Source organism: Bos taurus, chromosome 17 (assembly GCF_002263795.3).
Source record: "Bos taurus isolate L1 Dominette 01449 registration number 42190680 breed Hereford chromosome 17, ARS-UCD2.0, whole genome shotgun sequence".
NCBI lineage: Eukaryota > Metazoa > Chordata > Mammalia > Artiodactyla > Bovidae > Bos > Bos taurus.
In genome coordinates this window covers 26,720,451-26,741,334 of record NC_037344.1, presented here as the reverse complement: position 1 = coordinate 26,741,334, position 20,884 = coordinate 26,720,451, and the positions used below count along the sequence as shown (strand labels likewise).

General features: G+C 37.1%; 1 long non-coding RNA gene and 1 pseudogene across 1 annotated transcript in view; one reads left to right on the top strand and one right to left on the bottom strand.

Moving 5' to 3' along the window:
* LOC132342589 (uncharacterized) overlaps positions 1-20,884 on the bottom strand; it is a 330,273-nt gene that overhangs the window by 62,645 nt on the left and 246,744 nt on the right. The window lies entirely within an intron of this gene.
* Positions 6,618-6,759, top strand: LOC112442106 (uncharacterized; annotated as a pseudogene).

The following is a 20,884-nucleotide window of genomic DNA, read 5'->3' as shown; positions in this document are numbered from 1 at the left end:
AACTGGTAATGGAATTCCAAATTCCAGAGGTATTTCAAATCCTAAAAGACAAGGCTGTTAAAGTGCTGCACTCAATATCCCAGCAAATATGGACAACTCAGCAGTGGCCATAGGACTGGAAAAGGTCAGTTTTCATTCCAATCCCAAAGAAGGGCAAGGCCAAAGAATGTTCAAAGTTCCATACAATTTCACTCATTTCATATGCTAACTAGATTATGCTCAAAATCCTTCAAGGCAGGCTTCAACAGTACATGAACTGAAAATTTCCAGATGTTCAAGCTGAATTTAGAAAAGACAGAGGAACCAGAGATCAAATTGCCAACATCTGTTGGATCATAGAAAAAGCAAGGGAATTCCAGGAAAACATCTATGTCTGCTTCATTACTATACTAAAGCCTTTGACTGTGTGGATCACAACTGTGGAAAATTTTTAGAGAGATGGGAATACCAGACCACCTTACCTGCCTCCTGAGAAATCTGTATGCAGGTAAAGAAGCAACAGTTAGAACCAGACATAGAACAACAGACTGGTTCATACTGGGAAAGGAATACATCAAGGCTGTGTATTGTTACTCTGTATATTTAACTTCTATGCAGAGTACATGATGTGAAATGCTGGGCCAGATGAATCACATGCTGGAATCAAGACTGCTAGGAGAAATATCAACAACCTCAGATATGCAGGTGATGCCACCTTAATCCAGAAAGTGAAGAGGAACTAAAGGGCCTCTTGATGAAAGTGAAAGAGGAGAGTGAATAATCTGGCTTAAAACTGAACATTCAAAAAATGAAGATCATGGCATCCAGTCCCATCACTTCATGGCAAATAGATGGGGGGAAATGAAAACAGTGACAGTCTTATTTTCTTGGGCTCCAAAATCACTGTTGACGGTGATTACAGTCATGAAATTAAAAGACGTTTGCTCCTCGGAAGAAAATCTTTGACAAACCTAGACAGCATATTAAAAAACAGAGACATCATTTTGCTGACAAAGGCCCCTATAGTCCAAGCTATGGTTTTTCCAGCAGTCATGTATGGATGTGAGAGTTGGACCATAGAGAAGGCTGAGCACCAAAGAATTGATGCTTTTGAACTGTGGTGCTGGAGAAGACGCTTAAGAGTCCACTGGGGAGTTGGGAAAGGGTTAGCCTTGGGCAGTACATATGTACCTGTGGCCGATTCATGTCAATATATGGCAAAAATCATCACATTATTGTAAAGTAATTATCATCCAATAAAAATAAATTAATTAAACTATTTTTTTAAGAGTCCATTGGACAGCAAGGGGATCAAGGTATTTAATCCTAAAGGAAATCAACCCTGAACATTTATTGGAAGGAATGATGGTGAAGCTGAAGCTCCAATACTTTAGCCACCTGATGCAAAGAGCCAACTCATTGGAAAAGACCATGATGCTGGGAAAGATTGAGGGCAGGAGGAGCAGCAGATGACAGAGGACAAGATTGTTGTTTGTCCTCTGTCCATTGATGATGGTATAACTCAATGGACATGAGTTTGAGCAAACTCCAGGAAATAGTGAAGAACAGGGAAGCCTGGCATGCTGCAGTTCACGGGGTTGCAATGATTTGGACTGCACTAAGCAACTAAACAATGACAACAAAGAATCTCTGAGAGTTAAATAGGCTGTGAAATCCTCAAACTTTTTTTTTTTTTTTTAAAGGGTAAGTGTTTTACACTTAATTCTAAAAGTTTGCATGCGATTCTCAGATACCAGCTGGGTGTGCTACAATTCAACTCAATTCTGATACTTTCTACCCAAGATAGTATCAGACTCTGCACTTTAGGTGTTTGGTCCCACAAGAGTGTCCTCCACTTGAAATCCCAGTTACAAGCAAATCTAGATTGTTACCTGCACTTCTGACCAACTGGCTATAAATCAGAGCTTTACACAGTCTCTTTCTTGGGCTCAATTTATTGCTAAAGCAGCTCACAGGACTCAAGAAATGTGTTTACTCACTAGATAACAACTGGTTTATTATAAGGATATTAAAGGCAGGGCTTCCCAGGTGGTACTAGTGGTAAAGAACCTGCTTTCCAATGCAGGGGACACAAGAGATGTGGGTTTGATCCCTGGATCAGGAAGACCTCTGGAAGAGGTCATAGCAACTCACTCCAGTATTGTTGCCTGGAGAATCACATGCACAGAAAAGCCTGGCAGGCTACTGTCCACGGGGTCACAAAGAGTTGGACACAACTGAAGCGAGTTAGCACAAAGGCAGGAAATCAATAGCTGATGAAAAGATGCATAAAGTGAGATCCCAAACAAGGGAGATTCTGTCCTTGTAAAGTTGGGCCTGGCATGGTGACCCCTGGAAAAGTTCTGGTTCACCATCCTGGAAGCTCTCTGAATCCTCTCCTTTTGGTTTATATGGAGGCTTCATTATATAGGTGTGTGTGCGCGCGTGTGTTTGTGCTAGGTCGCTTCAGTTGTGTCCGATTCTTTGTGACCCTATGGACTCTTGACATGCTTGATTACATCCCCGACCACTGGTGATGGACTTACCTCCAGCAATTCTCCCCCCCATGGAGGTCAGAGGGCGGGGCTGGAAGTCCCAGTTGTCCAATCACATGGTTGATTCTCCTGAAAACCAGCCCCCATTATTAGATGAGGTACAAATGTCACCTCAATAAAAGACCATCATAGAAATTACAAGGATTTTAGGAGCTCTGTTCCAGAAAGGGGTGAAAGATGAAATATATATTTCTTATTATAAATCACAAAATCACTGGGTGTTAGGGGGGGAAAATACAGAATTTGGTAATCAAAATAAGAGATTGAGGTAGATATTAATACCTAGGAAATGTTACATTTATCATGGCTCTTCTGTATTATCCAAAAAGTGTGAGGCTACATGTGGCTCTGGCCAAAGCGCTATGAAGAAAGACCTATCACTCAGAGTCCTTAGTAATAAAAAGCCTATCATGATTTCCTAATCTTCTTCTTCTAATTCACAGACTAGTTGAAAAAGCCACATATTTCAGTTGAGCAGCAAGAATATGATACAATTTTTGTTAGCTTGGGCTTTTGAAAGCCTATTTCGAACAAAGCTCTTTAATGACCCATGTTAACTGATTATGCAGCTTGAGCAGTAAGTAAACACACATCGTTTGCTTTTTTGTTTTGTTTTTATTACACAGAAAAATTAGGGTTATTTGATACTCTAACCTTTTCTGACTCTACAAGGGGTGATTTGAGTGTTCTGGCCACCTCACAATGGCTTTCCTTTATTCTTTCTAGGATACCAATTAAACACTTTAATTTCATCATTCCTGAAGAGATCCTGTCCAAATGATAGTCAATCATTGGTAAACAAATACAACTTTTTTGGTTCATATTGAGCTATCAAAAATCAGAAACGTTTATCATATGAGAATTGAGAGGATAAAATATGATTGCCATTTTCAGCTCAAATGAGAATTTCTTCATTTGTTACAGGGTACAGCTTTCCCATATTCCACAGTATGAATGATGTCATGAAGCCAGTAAAGAAGGCCTCAGTTTTCATCGGCTAGAATACCTCCATATTTACCATAGTTCTCAAGATGTATCTTAATAGCCAAAGTCACAATTGCTTTTGAATGATAAATGTATTATTAATAGAATTTTAATAATAGAAAAAAAAAGTGTGGGGTAAGAATAAGAGATGGGTAACAGGGACATAAGTTGAAAGTATAATAATAAAGTATACTAATTAGAATTATTGCATAGTATTAGCAAATATATACCTGAAGTCTGTGTGTGTGTATATATATAGTTTTATTTTTAATTCACTTCAATGAATATGATAGAGGGATACAAACTGATCATGAAATGAAGGCAAATTATCTGGATAAATAATAACATGTTCCAGAATGAGGTTCTATTCACCTTCAATCAGTATAAAGCATGTGCTGGACAAATAAATGTGCATATAACCACTGCAAATTCGTCTTCCTTATCTAATCAGATGTAACTTTGAGTTACTGTTTATAATTCAATTGGATCAAACTCTATTTCTTTAAAAATATGAATTTCTTTCTATGCTATCGGTTCTCATGTGTCTGTGTGTGTGTATATAGAGAGAATACACACACACATAGAGAGAGAGAGAGAGATTTCTTATAGGAATTGGCTTACACAGTTGTGGAGGCCAAGAAGTCTCATAGACTACCATTCACAAGCTGGAGAACTGAGAAAGCAGTGGTCTAATTCAGTCTAAGACCACAGGTCCAAGGATCAAGAGTAAGGGCAGAAGAAGGGCAGAAGAAAACAGACATTTCAGCTCGAGAGAGAGAATTAATTCTCCTCTGCCCCTTTGTTTATCCAGATCCTCAACAGATTAGATAATGCCCCATCCATGCTGGTGAGGGCAGATCTTCTTTATATAGTTAACCGAACAGAAAGCTAATTTTTTTTTTTTTCTGGAAACATCTTCACAGATACATTCAGAAAGATCGATTTTCTGACTATCTAGGCAAGGTGCTCATTCAAGTTGACAAATAAAATGCATGATCACAGTGCCTAATATCTGTGTTCCTGATTCTGTTGCAGTAGATCCCTAATTATCACTGGATACTTGTCTCCCTGGAAATGACTGCTTTTCCGTCTTTTTTGCAGCTAAGCATGACTGTGTGACTAGGTTCTGGCCAGAACTGTAGAAAATATAAAATGGTGCAGGAAATTAATGGGAATTATGCTTGAAGAGAAAGAATTTTTGCTTCTCCTTCCTTTTATCATTTTCCTACTTCTGCTGCCTCAGAGACATATCAGTGGTGGTACCAGGAACCTAAACAGGCCACGTGCACCATGAGGAGGAAGCAACTTTAGGGTTGGTGGAGTAAAATCTGCAAGTCTGGTTTCCTGACAATCATGAAAGCCTCACACTGACTCTTGTCTGTCTATTCATATGTATAAAAAATACAAAAGTTAATATTAATTAAGCCACTGTTAATGTTTTCTTATCACTTACAGTTTAACATTAAAAATACAAAATTATTCATTCCTTTTGATTTGTAATAGCGTTTCTTTCCCTCAGTTCCTAAAATGTTTACCTTGTACCCTTTGATTTCCCCTCAGATATTCCATATGTCTTCATCCCCTCTCACTTTCAGCTGTAGTCTTGCCCACATTTCATTGAAAAAATAAATAAGCAGCTACACATCTCACCATCATATTCTGTGACCTACATACCATTGCTTTTGTTCCAATTATCTTCCCTCCTGTTAAAATGATTTCTTCCCGTAAACCATTTCTTCATAGGAAGAAATAATTTCTCTACTTATGCCATGAATCCCTTCCACTCTAGATTCCTTATATCTGCACCTTTATTTAAATCCTTTCTTGTACCACTTATGGTCTCCATTTCAATTGAGTGGTTGCTCAGACAGTAAAGAATCTGCCTGCAGTATTGGAGACCCAGGTTCGATCCATGGGTCGGGAAGATCCCCTGGGGTAGGAAATGACAACCTACTCCAGTATTCTTGCCTGGAGAACCCCATGCACAGAGGAGCCTGGTGGGCTATAGCCCATGGGGTTGCAAAGAATCAGACACTACTGAGCGACTAACACTTTCACAGATATGCTCTAATTAATGAAACTTTTGCCCCATAGTATATGTGAAGCCCACCAGATTCACTGCTCCCTTTTACAACTGTCTCTAAATTTAGAATTGTGTATGTAGTATTTCTGTACCTCACCTTCTATTCACTGTTCAATTACAAAATCAGTTTCTAATTCCAGAATTACAGTGAATCTGTGCTCATCCTGGTCATCAATGACCTCAACATGCAGAAACTCAAGACAAAACTTTCCATCTTCATAGTCTTTGATCTTTAGGCGTCATTCAGAGAGGTGAACCTATCATCAGTCTTGTACGAATGGCCATATTTTGTCATAAATTATTAGTCATTTTACCTCTTCTTCAGTAATATTTCTTTCTCAGCATTTTTTTTTTTTTTTACTTTGCTACATTTTACTTTTATCTATGCTCTTGAGTTGTTTCCATCTATTGACACTAAATGGTGGAAATATTAATACTATTTAGTGATTAGCCACTGTGCATCTCTTTTTTACTCTGTGTTCAGTGATGTCACATAGGTAGCTTGAAGAGGTCCATCATGGAGCATTTATATCATTTGTTGTTTTTCAGTCACTAAGTCATGTCTGATTCTTTGTGACCCCATGGACTGCAGCACACCAGGTCTCCCTGTCTATCACCAACTCCCGGTGCCTGCTCAAACTCATGTCCATAGAGTTGGTGATGCCATCCAACCATCTCATCCTCTGTTATCCCCTTCTCCTCCTGCCTTCAATCTGCCCCAGCATCAGGGTCTTTTCAAATGAGTCACTTCTTCACATCAGGTGGCCAAAGTATTTGAATTTCAGCTTCAGCATCAGTCCTTACAATTAATATTCCGGACTGATTTCCTTTAGTATTGGCTAATTTGATCTCCTTGCAGTCCAAGGGACTCTCAAGAGTCTTCTCCAATACCACAGTTTGAAAGCATCAATTCTTTAGCACTCAGCTTTCTTTGTGGTCCAACTTTCACATCTGTACATGACTACTGGAAAAACCATAGCTTTGACTATACAGACCTTTGTCGGCAAAGTGATGTCTCTGCTTCTCGGCCTTTTGGCTAAGATCAAGTGTAGTATCTGTTCTCAGCATTTTTTAAATTCAGTTCTCTTGCCTCTGTTTGGCCTCTAAAATTATGTACTACACAGGGATCGTTTTAGCCCCTTTTCTGTCTTAGACTCACCCTGATAATTATATGACTGATTTACAAGGTTTTAAAGACCAGCTCAATACCATGTTTCAAATTTATGTTTCTGTTTCAGATTTCTGCAGTCTCCTACATGCCCTTCCAAGTGTGTGCTTGGTATTTCCTTTCAGGGTCTCAGAGAGAAATTTCAAATTTATCACATCCAAAACTGAAATCTTAATCCCTCCCCTCCATATGGGATGGTTCATATTTTTAAAGAAATATAGTTGGATTCAGTTGAATTATATACACTAACTCAAAATAAGATAATGTCTGGTTAGCAAAGGAATACAAATTCACAGTGATTATACCCTTGTTGGTTGGTATAGCAGATCTTTTAAACTGATTAGTGGTGAATGATATCCATCTGCAAATTCACTAGTCTCAGGAACTCAGATTCTTATTCAAACATTCAGCTTCTTAAAGCATGATCCTAAGAGTCATTTTTTATACCTCTTTTTCCTTTGCATTCCTGCAGATGTTATCTGTTTTACCAGCACATCTGGTTAGTATCAGAGCATATTTCTCAAATCTACCTACTCTTCTCCAGCTCCAGTATCAATATCCCCATCTACTTCTTGATGTCTCTCACTGAGACAATTACAACAATTTCCTAGTGTCTACACCCTTTTTCTCTTCCAGTATATCCTATCCAGGACAGTAAGGTGAAGGAATGCATTATATCCCTTTTTTGCTTAGAATAATTTCAGCATTATACTTGGAAAAAATCAAATTCTTTAACATGTATACATACAAGGACATATATGATCATGTGCCTTCTCATGCAATGCAGTTTTTCTTTTTTTGACTGCATCACTCAATTGTGGGAAGGCTGTTTCTTAATCAGAGATTGAACCCACCCCCCCTACAGTGGAATTGCAGAGTCCTAAACACTGGACTGCCAAGGATCCCCATCCTACAAAGTAATCATTGGTTTTTATTCAGGCTATATACTACAAAGCTATTGTTTGTAGTCTTCCCACATTAGAAACATATTTAACTCCATCCTGTTTCTTTTTGCTATGAATATTACATCTGTGTGAAGTGACAAATTTTGCTTTGTTTATTATATACACACACTCCAAGAATCCCAATATTCTCTTTCTTACCACTGTTTTCTTTATACCATTTCTTACAATATGTTATTATTTTCCTTATACATTTTATAATTTGTGGTGATTGCCTCCCCATTAGATTTTAAGTCTTAGCACAGTCTTATTAACTATTACATCTTCAGCACCAAACAAAATGTCACATATTACAGAGTAGATACTCAACGCATACCAGTTAATTGAATAAATGACTAAATATCAATACTTAATTTGTGAGAGGAACACTGGACTCTGCCCTTAACCCCCAGTCCCTTTGGTCTACTATAACAAAATGCCTTAAATTGGGTAACTTATTGTTATAAGTTTACTAGATTAACACTTGTTATGTAGAGCACAGGGTGCTGAATGGTGAGCCATAGTTCAAAAATACACTTGAAACAGAGAATACTGTTACTCACGGACTCTGAAAGGAGCACCCGGCACACCTTCAGTGGCCACATGGGGAGGTCAAGGAAGAGTGTAGGCAGACAGACAGACACGGGGCCAGGACACATGACTATCAGGGTCTGTGGGTGGAGTGCTTTGAAGTTCCAGGGCTATGGATAGGTCAGTACAAACCACGAGTCCGGTTTTGGTAAGCACCACTGCAGGTTCATCTAAAGGCACATAAGGAGAAGGCGTAGGAAGGCAGGGACACTCGATCACAAGGACTCTTGGGGAATTCCTTTCAGGAACTTAAATTTACTTGAGACTCTAGAGCTACTATTTAAAGCGTGTACTTGGGTGAGAGGCTAGTGTCCGCTGAAGGCCATTGCCAGCCAAACAAAATGGATAAGGCAGCGATACCATGAAGTAGCTTAGCAATATCATGAAGTAGTTCAAGATCAAGGTTCTAGCAGATTCAGTGACCAGTAAGAACTAGCTTCCTCTCAGCCATCTTCTGACAGTAGCCTCACATGACAGAAAAGGGGCAAGCCAGCCTCCTTATGTCTCTTTTATTAAGATACCAATCTCTTTCACAAGGCTCCACCATTATGACCTACGCACCTCCAAATTGCAGCCCCTGGTAGTTCAACATATAAATCTGGGTGAGACACACGTATTTGGTCCATAGCACTCTCCATGAGGGCACATGGAAATATTTTAGTTAACAAGGTATTTTCAGATTTCTAAGATATCTTCAATTTGGAACATTGTCTATGTCTTTATAAATCATCTTCAATTTTAAAAGTAAAACCAAGAAACAGCTTTTAAACATGTTAAAATTAGAACTTAGAATAATTTAAACTTTTGAAGATGTTTTTTGACTACAAAGAAAATAAGAAATTAAAAATAGTAACCTGGATAATAAAGTTACCTTTGTCTTGGTAAATCCTATGGCCTAGAACATCATTTTCAGAAGCAAATATGGGCTTAAGTGGAAATAATTTCTCAACACATGTGATTGACTGAATTTACTTACACTGCAAAGACTAATTTTTTACTGTCATCCAGGAATCAAGTGTGAATCATGAAACTTAACTTATTGTTATCTGGAGTCACTCTGGCTAAAAATATTTACATGTAAGTCTTCCACAGTACGAGTAACAATGCTGTTAAATAAAATGCCTGCAGCTTAAAACGGTATATCATTTATATTTATATTTCCATTGGTAAATGGGACAAAGTGTATTAAATAAAATTATTTAATGAATGAATAGGTGGTTATAGGGTATATCTAACGACCTCATGGACTGCAGCCTACCAGGCTCCTCTGTCCATGGGATTTTCCAGGCAAGAGTCCTGGAGTGGGGTGCCATTGCCTTCTCCAACTATTTGATTTTACTATGCTATAAAAAAATCTTTTGGTCTCTGTTTTTATTTTTTTAATTTTATTTTATTTTTAAACTTTACAATATTGTATTGGTTCTGCCATATATCAAAATGAATCCGCCACAGGCATACATGTGTTCCCCATCCTGAACCCTCCTCCCTCCTCTCTCCCCATACCATCCCTCTGGGTCGTCCCAGTGCACCAGCCCCAAGCATACAGTATCGTGCATCGAACCTGGACTGGCGACTCGTTTCATATATGATATTATACATATTTCAATGCCATTCTCCCAAATCATCTCACCCTCTCCCTCTCCCACAGAGTCCAAAAGACTGTTCTATACAAAGAGACACTGATGTATGGTCTCTGTTTTTATAAGAAACTATTTTAAAACTGTTCTTATTTTAATTATTTTGCATGTGTAATTTAATCTCTAATTATCACAAAATAGTTCCTTAGAAACCAAAAGCTTGCCAGAAAAGGGCAGACTTCAGGCAGTCGGGGAAAAAAAGAGACTAATAACCTGTTTGCTTCTGCACTTAGTCTTCTCAGCACCTACGTCACTAAAGGGACTGGTATGTCCTCCTTATTATTACAATTAAATCTGTATGGTACAACAGCACTTGTAAACCCCTGCACGCAATTCTTTTGATTCTTAAAGGAAAAAAAAAAAAGAATACAGGAAGAAAAGTGAGTAAAACACTGGTAATTTGTTTAGCTGGTGGTGCAGGCTGTTCTCCGATCAAATTTTGTTTCCCAAAGGAAGGCATCAGTTTTAAATTACACAGCAAGCGGGCAAGAAAAAGGAGGCAAACAATCAAAACCTTCCCAGGAGGGGAAAGAATAAGGCAAGAGCTCTAGAGATCCCATTTAATAAATAAACACCTTCATTTCTGTAAGTTAATTTCACCAAAGGAAATAAGTTTAGTTTTAATTATATTGCCTTATGTCATGTTTTATAAAAGGTACATGAGGTTCATTGACTTTCTCTTATTAAAGCTTTGGCTGTTTCTAAAAATGCTGCATGTAGATTAAGGCTCTGAGGAAACGTAGCATGATGTACAATTATTTGAAACGCAATATTTTCATCTTATTCCATGTTAGTGACAAGGAGATAGATGAAAACAGCATGTTGTATTTAATTTTCATTAAAAACTGGTTTTACTTTTAGAGTCATATATGAAAGCCTCAAGTAATGCAGGGCAGTTGTATCATCGGCACTAATTAAAAAGTGAGCTACCTTTGTCAGGTTTGAGGAAATATATATTTAGTAAGTTCATGGTTAACTTTTGTGATGTAAACTCCTAATCTTCATCCTTATATACAGCTGTAATTTAAATTGAACATTATCAGGAAGTGAATATTTTCATGTTTTTGCCGAGTTGGAGCTTTCTGAGCCAGGAAACTGAAACCTGGATTAAAGTACAAGTCTTAGATAGTGAGAGACCTCCAGAGAGATTTAGATGCTTATCTTACAATTTATTTACATTTCAAAGTGGCATGAAACCTGGAGCCAAGAGCAGGCTGTTTATATTCCAAAGGATTATAACACATGAGGGAGCAAAAGTTCGGCAGCGTGTAGCCTATAGATTACGAGATTCATAATTTTTGGCCCCTCCCCTGTGGTGTATAAAACCTCTTTTGCATGTGCAGTGTCCATCTGGCTCTTGTGGCATCTTCCTGAATGAGGGAGGGTACAGAGTGGGGACCCAATATAGTTATCATTGTACATAAGAGTAGTCTGGACTGGGTACAGAGATTTTGTGTTTGCTTTCAGAATAATATAAATAATGTAGATATGAAGAATTATCAAACATTCAAATCCATGATTTTAAAATGGATTATATGAGCAATTTTAAAGATAAAAAGGATTTATCTGCATCTCTGGCAAAATTGTTTTACAGCCTATGAGAAATTTGTTATTATTTTCTTCTATTTAGGGATAAAACATAGAAAGGTTAAGGAAAATGTACATACATTCAGAACTCATTTCCTTATTAGTTATTATCTAATGGATAATGTTTGTTTTAACTCAGTGACTAAATGGTACATAGTGAATTAAGGTGGGGGGAGATAGTGCGTAAAGTTGGCTATAGTGGATATAAAGCAAAAAAGTAAAAATAAATAAGACTTGGTCTATATACACATTTTGATTAGTGAAAAACAATATGCTATGGGTGAGAGATTTCATTAACATACAAACTCTGAATGTTACTGGGGAGGAAGCAAATATCAAACATTTATCCCCAAATACACATTTCTTAAAATCTTGGTGTATTGAGCATCCTTAACTAAAGCAAAGTGTCTGAGACCAGCAATGCAGTTCCTGAGATGAAATCAATACACTTTCGGTTGGGTTTGTGAGGTGGAAAACAGTTAACTTTGTTCTCCAAACAACCATTCATAAGTTAGGCTTTCATTCTAGAGACAGCCTGTAAGTATAAAATATGATTTAATTAATGCAATGCTTGGCATTTCTTAAGCATTGAATATGTAACTGCTTTTCATTTCATTATTGCTGTTCCTGAGTTGTATTTGATGTAGATGAAGTAAGTAGGTGTTAAATATGTATTATATTTGTCTTTCTAGCTAATATAAACAGGATAAGGAATTATAGTCATGGCCTCATACTGTAAAAGAATAGGACCCTATGGTCCTTGCTCACCACATCCTCTGCCTGCCTTTTAGCTGTGGAAAAACTTTAGCCAAAGAATAAGTTTAATCAGAGAAGTAAGAAAATGGAAAAGCAAAGAAAAGCAGACAGCACAGAATAATTGTCAGTAAAGAAAAATAATAGGAAAGTTAGGGAACTTCCCTGGTGGCTCAGTTGGTAAAGAATCTGCCTGCAATGTGGGAGACCTGGGTTTGATCCTTGGGTCGGGAAGATCCCCTGGAGAAGGGAATGGCTACCCACTCGAGTATTCTGGCCCAGAGAATTCCATGGACAGAGGAGTCTGGTGGGCTACAGTCCACAGGATTGCAAAGAGTCAGGCATGACTGAAGTGACTTAGGATGCTTGCAAGGACCTTTAGGTCCTAAAGTCAAGGACCTTTAGTTCCTTCTCAAGGACTATACAATTCTAAGAATAAGCCTTAAGGAAATGGGAACAAACCAACCCTAGAGCTAAAGATTAACTGTACTTAAAACAATGATAGATGACCTTGGTCAGACCACTGATGCCTGATTTCAAGGTCGGAGTTAACTTTACTGTTTCTACACAAAAGCCCCTCCCTCAGCCTATAACAGCTCTTGCCTGCTGATTGTCCAGGGCCCAAGGTAGGCCAGGGGAGGGAATCAGCCTTCAGACAGGTGTACACCCCCTCTGAAGAGGCACAAACTACTGAGAGCTGATTTTTGTCTAGGTAACTGTTAAAAGAAACTGTGATGCTAAAGACAGTCTTATATTCATTATCTATTAGGATGTTGCTCCAAAACCCAGCCTTGCTCCTATACATAATTCTGGGAGGAAAAAACTGGGGGCTGTGACCATGATTGCTACAAGGTAAACAAGGGGGAACACATGACCAGGGAGGGCAATGGTAGGACTGGTGAAGGGAGCAATACTTATGTCTTCCATTATGTCTTTCAATCAGGTATATACGTTACCTTTTCATTGAAATTGCTCTTATATGTTCAATTAAATTGAACCTCATGGAAGGACTAGGATGACTTGAAATAGAGTGTATGCAGTGTACTAAATTACACCAATGGAAGGTCTTTTGAATTGGACTTAACATTCTTTAAAATAAGGAAAAAATATGTGTTCTTCAAAAGAATTACTAAGAAAATGAAAAGACAAGCCATAGAGATAAAATTTTAAGTCATAATTCTGATAAGAACTCTCAAAGTCAATAAGAAATCCAAAAACCCAATAAAAATAAATTGAACAGAAATGTTACTGCAAAATATGTTAAGTGAAAAATAACACATGAAATGCTGCTTAAAACCATAAGTCTTTAGGGAAATGCAAATTAAAACGACAAGAAAAATTGACCTGCTACTTGAACCAAAAGACTGTATTGGTGAATGTCTGGAACAAATAGAACCCTCATACACTGGATGTAGTAATATAAAATCTCATAACCACTTTGGAAAATAGTTTGTCAATCTCTTCATACACTGAAAATACACCACTAATCATCCCACTTGTAGTTATTAACCCGAGGATAAAAGGATCTATGGCCACACAAAGACTCCTACCCTCATCTTTGTAACTGATACTGTCTAATAGCTCCAAATTGGAAACAGCCCAAATGTCTACTAATTAGTAGGTAAATGATGAAACAAATATCGACATATATCTATATGATGGATGAGTACTTAGCAATAATGGAAAAACTCTTGATACGTGCAACAACATTGGTTAATCTCAAAGAATTTTGCTGAGAAAGAGAGGTCAAAAGCCAAACTTCTTTGCTCCATCACAAAAAAGCCCATATTAAATGATTCCATTTATATAAAATTCTAAAAAATACAAATCTATAGTTTAAAAAAATGAGATCAATCCTTTCCTGAGGATAGGAGAGGGGGAACATCAGGAAAGTGAAAGTGAAAGTTGCTCAGTTGTGTCTGACTCTTTGTGACCCAATGGACTATATAGTCCCTGAAATTCTCCAGGCCAGAATACTGGAGTGCGTAGCCTTTCCCTTCTCCAGGAGATCTTCCCAACCCAGGGATTGAACCTAGGTCTCCAGCATTGTGGGCAGATTCTTTGCCAGCTAAGCCAAAAGGGAAGCCCAGGAACATCAGGAGGGTAGAATTAAAGAGGGCCATAAAGTCTGTGAAAAATGCCATTGGTAATTTGATAGGGATCACATTGAATCTGTAGATTGCATTTGGTAGTATAGTCATTTTCACAATATTGATTCTTCTTACCTAGGAACATGGAATCTCTCTCCATCTGTTTATGTCATCTTTGATTTCTTCAATTAGTGTCTTATAATTTTCTGTGTACAGTTCTTTTGTATCCTCAGGTAGGTTTATTCCTAAATATTTAATTATTTTTGTTGCAATGGTGAATAGGATTGATTCCTTAATTTCTCTTTCTGATAAAGAAGTTGTGGTACATATACACAATGGAATATTACTAGGCCATAAAAAGGAATGCATTTGAGTCACTTCTAATGAGGTGGATGAACCTGGAACATATTATACAGAGTGAAGTGCATCAGAAAGAGAAAGATAAATACCATTTTCTAATGCATAAATACAAAATCTAGAAAAATGGTACTGGACAATTTATTTACAGGGCAACAATGGAGAAATGGACATAGAGAATAGACATATGGACATAGAGAGAGGGGAGGAGAGGGTGAGATGTATGGAAGGAGTAACATGGAAACTTATATTATCATATGTAAAATAGATAGCCAGTGGGAATTTGCTGTATGGCCCAGGAAACTCAAACAGGGGCTCTGTATCAACCTAGAGGTGTGGGATAGGGCAGGAGATGGGAGGGAGGTTCAAAAGGGAGGGGATATATGTATACCTATGACTGATTCATGTTGAGGTTTGACAGAAAACAACAAAATTCTGTAAAGCAATTATTCTTCAATAAAAAATAAATTAAAAAATAAATTAAATTTTTAAAAAAGAGAACCATGAAGAAATATTTGTGTGTGAGGGATTTGTTCACTTAGTAGGTATAATATGTTTTTACATATGTAAAGATTTGTATGACATATGCATATGTAGTTTATTGCAAGTGTACTGTATTTCAATTATGCCTATATACATCTTCTAAAAACAGAATAAACATCTGACTGAAAAATAGATAAAAATAGATTTGAACAAGATTTTCATTCCCTAGTTAATTTTGTATGCAGAATTTCCCATTCACACATTACACTGATTCTAACAATGTATAAATTTATAAATGACACAATTTATCACACATGATATTCATTTACAAATTCACGCCTTGTGCCACATTTTTACTTTTGAATGTTTTATGCTAGCCTCACCATATAGTGTAAATTTAACACAATGTCCTTCAGATTTTCATTTTCAGGTTTAGAGATCAGTGTGCAGTAAGCACCCCTACCTCATAATCCCAATAGTGCCTCTTCAGGCTATTTGACCTGCACCAATGCAAAAAGGCTTCAAGTTTCTTTTAAAACTTGTGCCAAGAGACCTCAACTCCTCGGGGACTCAAGAGTCATAATCCTCTTTCATGTCACACTATTTTGATTACCAATCTGAAGAGACTATAGGTGCTTGCTTTCCACCTGAGGAGTTATTACAGCACCCTGATCTCATAATGATCCATAATCACTTTCGTTGACAAGTCAATCATCTCCTCCCTTTTTGTACCACTTTTAACTAACCATCTAAACACTTACATTTTATTTGACCATCCTGCCTCTTTTTCATCTTTCTAAAATTATTTTCATGCTTCTCTGAATAACTGATACCTTCTTTCTGTCATGCAGCCCATTATGTGGAACTCAGCTAGTAGATTTGTGATAATTTTTCTCATCTGATCTGGTTTTTTAGTCATAATATAAAATAAGATGTTCAAAGATGCAGAGCTCCACTTACTGTGGAACCAATCATGATATAAGGTAAAGAGATAAAATTCGGAGACACCCTGATATCACCATATACCCAATCCAAAGTAGCTTATCTTCTTAAAATGGAGAAGACTCAGGCATGTCCCCTTTAATATATAAGGATGCCATGGGCAGTTCTTCTCAAGGTAATCTGCATATAACTCTCACCTTTAACCAGCTCATGAGCTTGGTCTCTGTCCCTCCACTTGTATTTCTATCAGGGTGTGATTAGCTGGGATGTGGCATAAGATCAAACTACACTTTGATCGCAATATCTTGAGCTAGAGAGAGAACTCTGGTATCATCAGTGCATAACAAACACCTCAGCAAAGATCTCCAGATTCTCAGTTGAAATTCCTTCTGTTAAAATTATTCTTTTTATTGATTTAGCAATGATTCCAAGTTTCAAGCCTGCCACCTATAAATCCCATTGATAAGCTTTTCTAACTGCCTGTGATAGTGAAAGTGAAGTCGCTTAGTCATGTCTGACTATCTGCGACCCCATGGACTACAGCCTACCAGGCTTCTCCATCCATAGGATTTTCTAGGCAAGAGTACTGGAGTGGGTTGCCATTTCCTGCTCCAGGGGATCTTCCCAACCCAGGCATCAAACCCAGGTCTCCTGCATTGCAGGCAGACGCTTTACCTTCTGAGCCACCCATTTGTTTAACTTCACACCATGTATGGCTTAGGAGGGATACAGGCTTCACAGGTTCCTGTTCCTTCTGGAGAGGAGGAAAATAAAATTTCCCCCTGCCCTTCTCAGTTATTACTAGAGATCCTGTGATAACAGTAGATTAACCAGAGAAAACAAACCAATCTTGTAATACTTCTTTCGGAAAATAGAAAGCACGCCCCGTGTGTTACACAAGGCCAACAAAATTATGACACTCAAATTTGTTAAGGATATAACAAGAAAAGGAAATGAAATCAGGTTTGTAATTAAAAGAGGCAGAGAAGTAAATGAAGGCTGTCAAAGTGTAGAAACTTCTAGTAGTAGAGGTGCAATGTACACCATGATCAGTATAATTAATACTAGAGCATGTTATAGATAAAAGTAGTTAAGAGAGTAAATCCTGAGTTCCAATCACAAGTAAAATGCATATTTTTATTTTGCAACTATATGAGATGATGCATGTTCACTAAACTTAATGTGGTAATCATTTCATGATGTGTGTAAGTCAAATCATCATGCTGTACACCTTAAACATACACCAGTGCTGTATGTCAACTATATCTCAATAAACTGGAAGAATAATTACATATATAAATATACCTACAATACATAAAACAGTTAACAAACAGTAGAAAAAGAAGAAAAGGAAAGACCAATATGGCTTATAAATATTGACAAGAGTTCTGAACATATTAGCATTTTGAATCTAACGATATATTAAAGAGATTTCAAGATTGGTTTAACATTCAAAAATTAATACTCTAATTTAGCAGGAAAAAAAGGAATAATGTATGCTAATATCAAGATTAAGAGAAAGTATGAAATCCAAGTTCGTTTACTAGAAAATCTTTCAGTGAAGCACAAACAGAAGGAAACTTCCTTTTCTTGATGAAGGATATCTCTAATAACCCTGAAGCCTTCATTGTACTCAGTGGTAAACACTTTTCCTTAATTTGGGTACAAGAAAAGAATATTTACCACTGCCTTTTATTCAGTGGTATTTTTTTTAACTGTAAAAAAGGATACTACATGTCACCATGCACCAATAGGGATTATGTATTTATCCATACCCAGTATTTTGCAAAAGAAAGTGAACACAAAAGAACACACACATTCCATGATACAAACAAAATATGAGCTTCAAAAAATTTCAGAACTATGGTGTTTGAAGTATAGGAAAGAAGGTGTGGAAAGTGATCGGGAGGAAAATCAAAGGGTTTTGTTGGCTGCTGAAGATACATTCTGAACTATGTCTTTTTACTTTCATCTTTACATTTTTTTTTAATGAAATGCTATTCATTTCTTTAATTTCAACTAGCATCCTCACATAAATGATTATCAAATTTAAATTCATAGCCCTGTTCTATCCAGAGAAATGAATCAATAGTACAAAAGGCCTTGATCTATATTCTTTAATCTTTTTTCCAGGTTATTGCATTTACCTATAATGTCTCTAATCCCCAACTCCATCACATGAAAGTATTTCAGCTTTTCAGGGTCCATCTCAAATATCTTTCTGGTAAGATTTCTCTGTGACATTTCTCTCTATATTTCATTATGCTTGATTTTTAACTTTATTTATTTGTGTGTTGGCCACACTGTGTGACTTGTGGGATCTTAGTTCCCTGACCAGGGATTGAACCTGGGGCTCTTATCAGTGAGAGAGCGAGTCCTAACCACTGGACTGCCAGGGAATTCCCTGTAACCATTTCTTGATACATCACAACCCAGCTTGTGTACAACTATTAATCTACCATTTTCTCAAAATATCTTTTTTAGAAGTGCCTTGAAATTTTCTAATCTTTTATCCATTGGAGTACTGAAATCAATCCTTTAAAACTAGTGCTAAAAAGTACTTAACAAATTGCCCTTGTATCTAGGATCATGACCACCAGCTTTCAATTTTGATAAAAATATTTATTTACAAATTGTTTTTGGTAATATTAACTATGGAAGGGAAGTTCGGTGTGTGAGAGAGATCAAGCTTCCAGGAAAAGTTCTGAGGAAAATCATAAGCCCCACCTGAATAAAGACCATCTATTATCAGCAACAGGTCATGAGAAATACAAATATCTGTGATATATTGGTCATCCATTCTGAATATTGTTGGATCTGGCCCCCAAACTCTGCCAAGCCCCAGTTCAATCCCAGTTTCATCTAGATTGAAAGAGCACTTCCACTTCTGATGCCTTGGGTCATTTACAGTAAGTCCCCTACATACAGATCTTCAAGCTGTGAACTTTGAAAACTTTGAACATGCCCCTGTATGCCAGCTATTAGACTCTACTACTCTACTTTTCAAGGTACTGTACTGTAAGATTAACAATACTTATTTTTTGTGTATTTTTATTTGTGTGAAAAGTATTATAAACCTATTACAGTACTGTACTGTGTAGCTGATTTTGTTAGTTGGGTACCTAGGCTAACTTTGTTGGACTTACCAACAAATTAGACTTAGGAACTCACTCTCAGAACAGAGTTCATTTGTATGTAGGGGACTTACAGTATATGTCAGAATGGAGTGTCAGAATTGATAGTAATGAGGATACAAAGTTGGAAAAAAGGCAAATCTCGCTAGTGAAGAAAAATGAAATTAGACACAATTTGTAATGTGGTACTTAGGAAGGCAGTTTAACACCCTCCTTCTGTTCAACATACTTGTGGTTTTTCTCTGATTTCCATGTTTCTCATCTTTCAAAATCCTCATTGTTGTGTATGAAAGTGAAAGTGTTAGTGGCTAAATTGTGTCCAACACTTTGCAACCACATGGACTGTAGCCCACCAGGCTCCTGTCTATAGACTTCTCCAGGAAAGAATACTGGAATGGATTGCCATTCCCTTCTCCAGGGGAACTTCCCAACCCAGGGACTGAACCTGGGTCTCCTGCATTGCAGGCAGATTCTTTACCATCTGAGCAACCAGGAAAGCTGTGTATTACTATACATTTAATCGATATGTACATATTTTGCATTTTCTCCACTAGACATAGGCACATACTTCAAGGGTATACAGAGGATAATAATAAGTGTTTGGATTTTTTTTAAATCTCCTGGATGTTTTATGTTTTGAAAATTATAATATACACCTAGAGTATATAACATTCTATGTACTGCTCTAAGAAAACCCTAGGTATGTTAGAACCATTTTTATGTCCCTATAAGCCCTGACTTGCATTCTCTGGTTCAGGAGCCTCCACTTCACACTTCTACCATCTACCCTGACGTGACAACATCTTACAGCTAGTCAACACTCTGGTTTGTACTATTTTCTTAATCTTGAAACCTGAAACATGAGCCAACTTCCTGCAGTTCCTTTAAACCTACTCTCTAGTCTCATTGGAAATTCCCTTCAAGTTCTCTGTCTCATCTCAGTTCTCTGACCTAAAATATCACCCATCAAAGTGACTTCATGCAATTTTCTCTCCAATATAATATTGTCAGCCAGTTGAAAAACATATTCTCTATTATCTTCAAATGCAGAAGAGTGGAAGCTGAGAAATTTTTAAAGAAAGTTCACTGACATCAGCTAAATTTCATGTTATCATTCTTCAAATGTGATCTCTATTTCTTGTTAATCATTTAATATTGGTGTGTTCAGTCTCCTCTTTTCTCATGCAAACATTATCCAAACATAGTTATGTTTACTATGTCTTTTATTCTATTTCTGGGCTTCTCCCTCAAGAGCAGCCTTATTTTCAAACTTTCTGAGACATTAAGAAAACAGTCCTCAATTCATTTCTCTTGTAACTTCTCATAATGTTTTCGTAAACATGTCACTTTATATATAAATGTTACTAGCATATCATATACAACATATAATTTGTATATTGCATCTTATTATCTTATGTCTATGCATATTAAAATGTAACTGTGTTACTCTCATCCATTTTCTAGCCAGTTCTAAACTATAAACCTGTCTGTTGTGTTATTACTGTCCTTACTCTGGTCTTTAGGGCCAGGTCCTAAAAATGATCCTCTCTTCTCTAGTGTATACATTTTTTTTTCCACTCTAAAAGAAAAGTAAACTAGT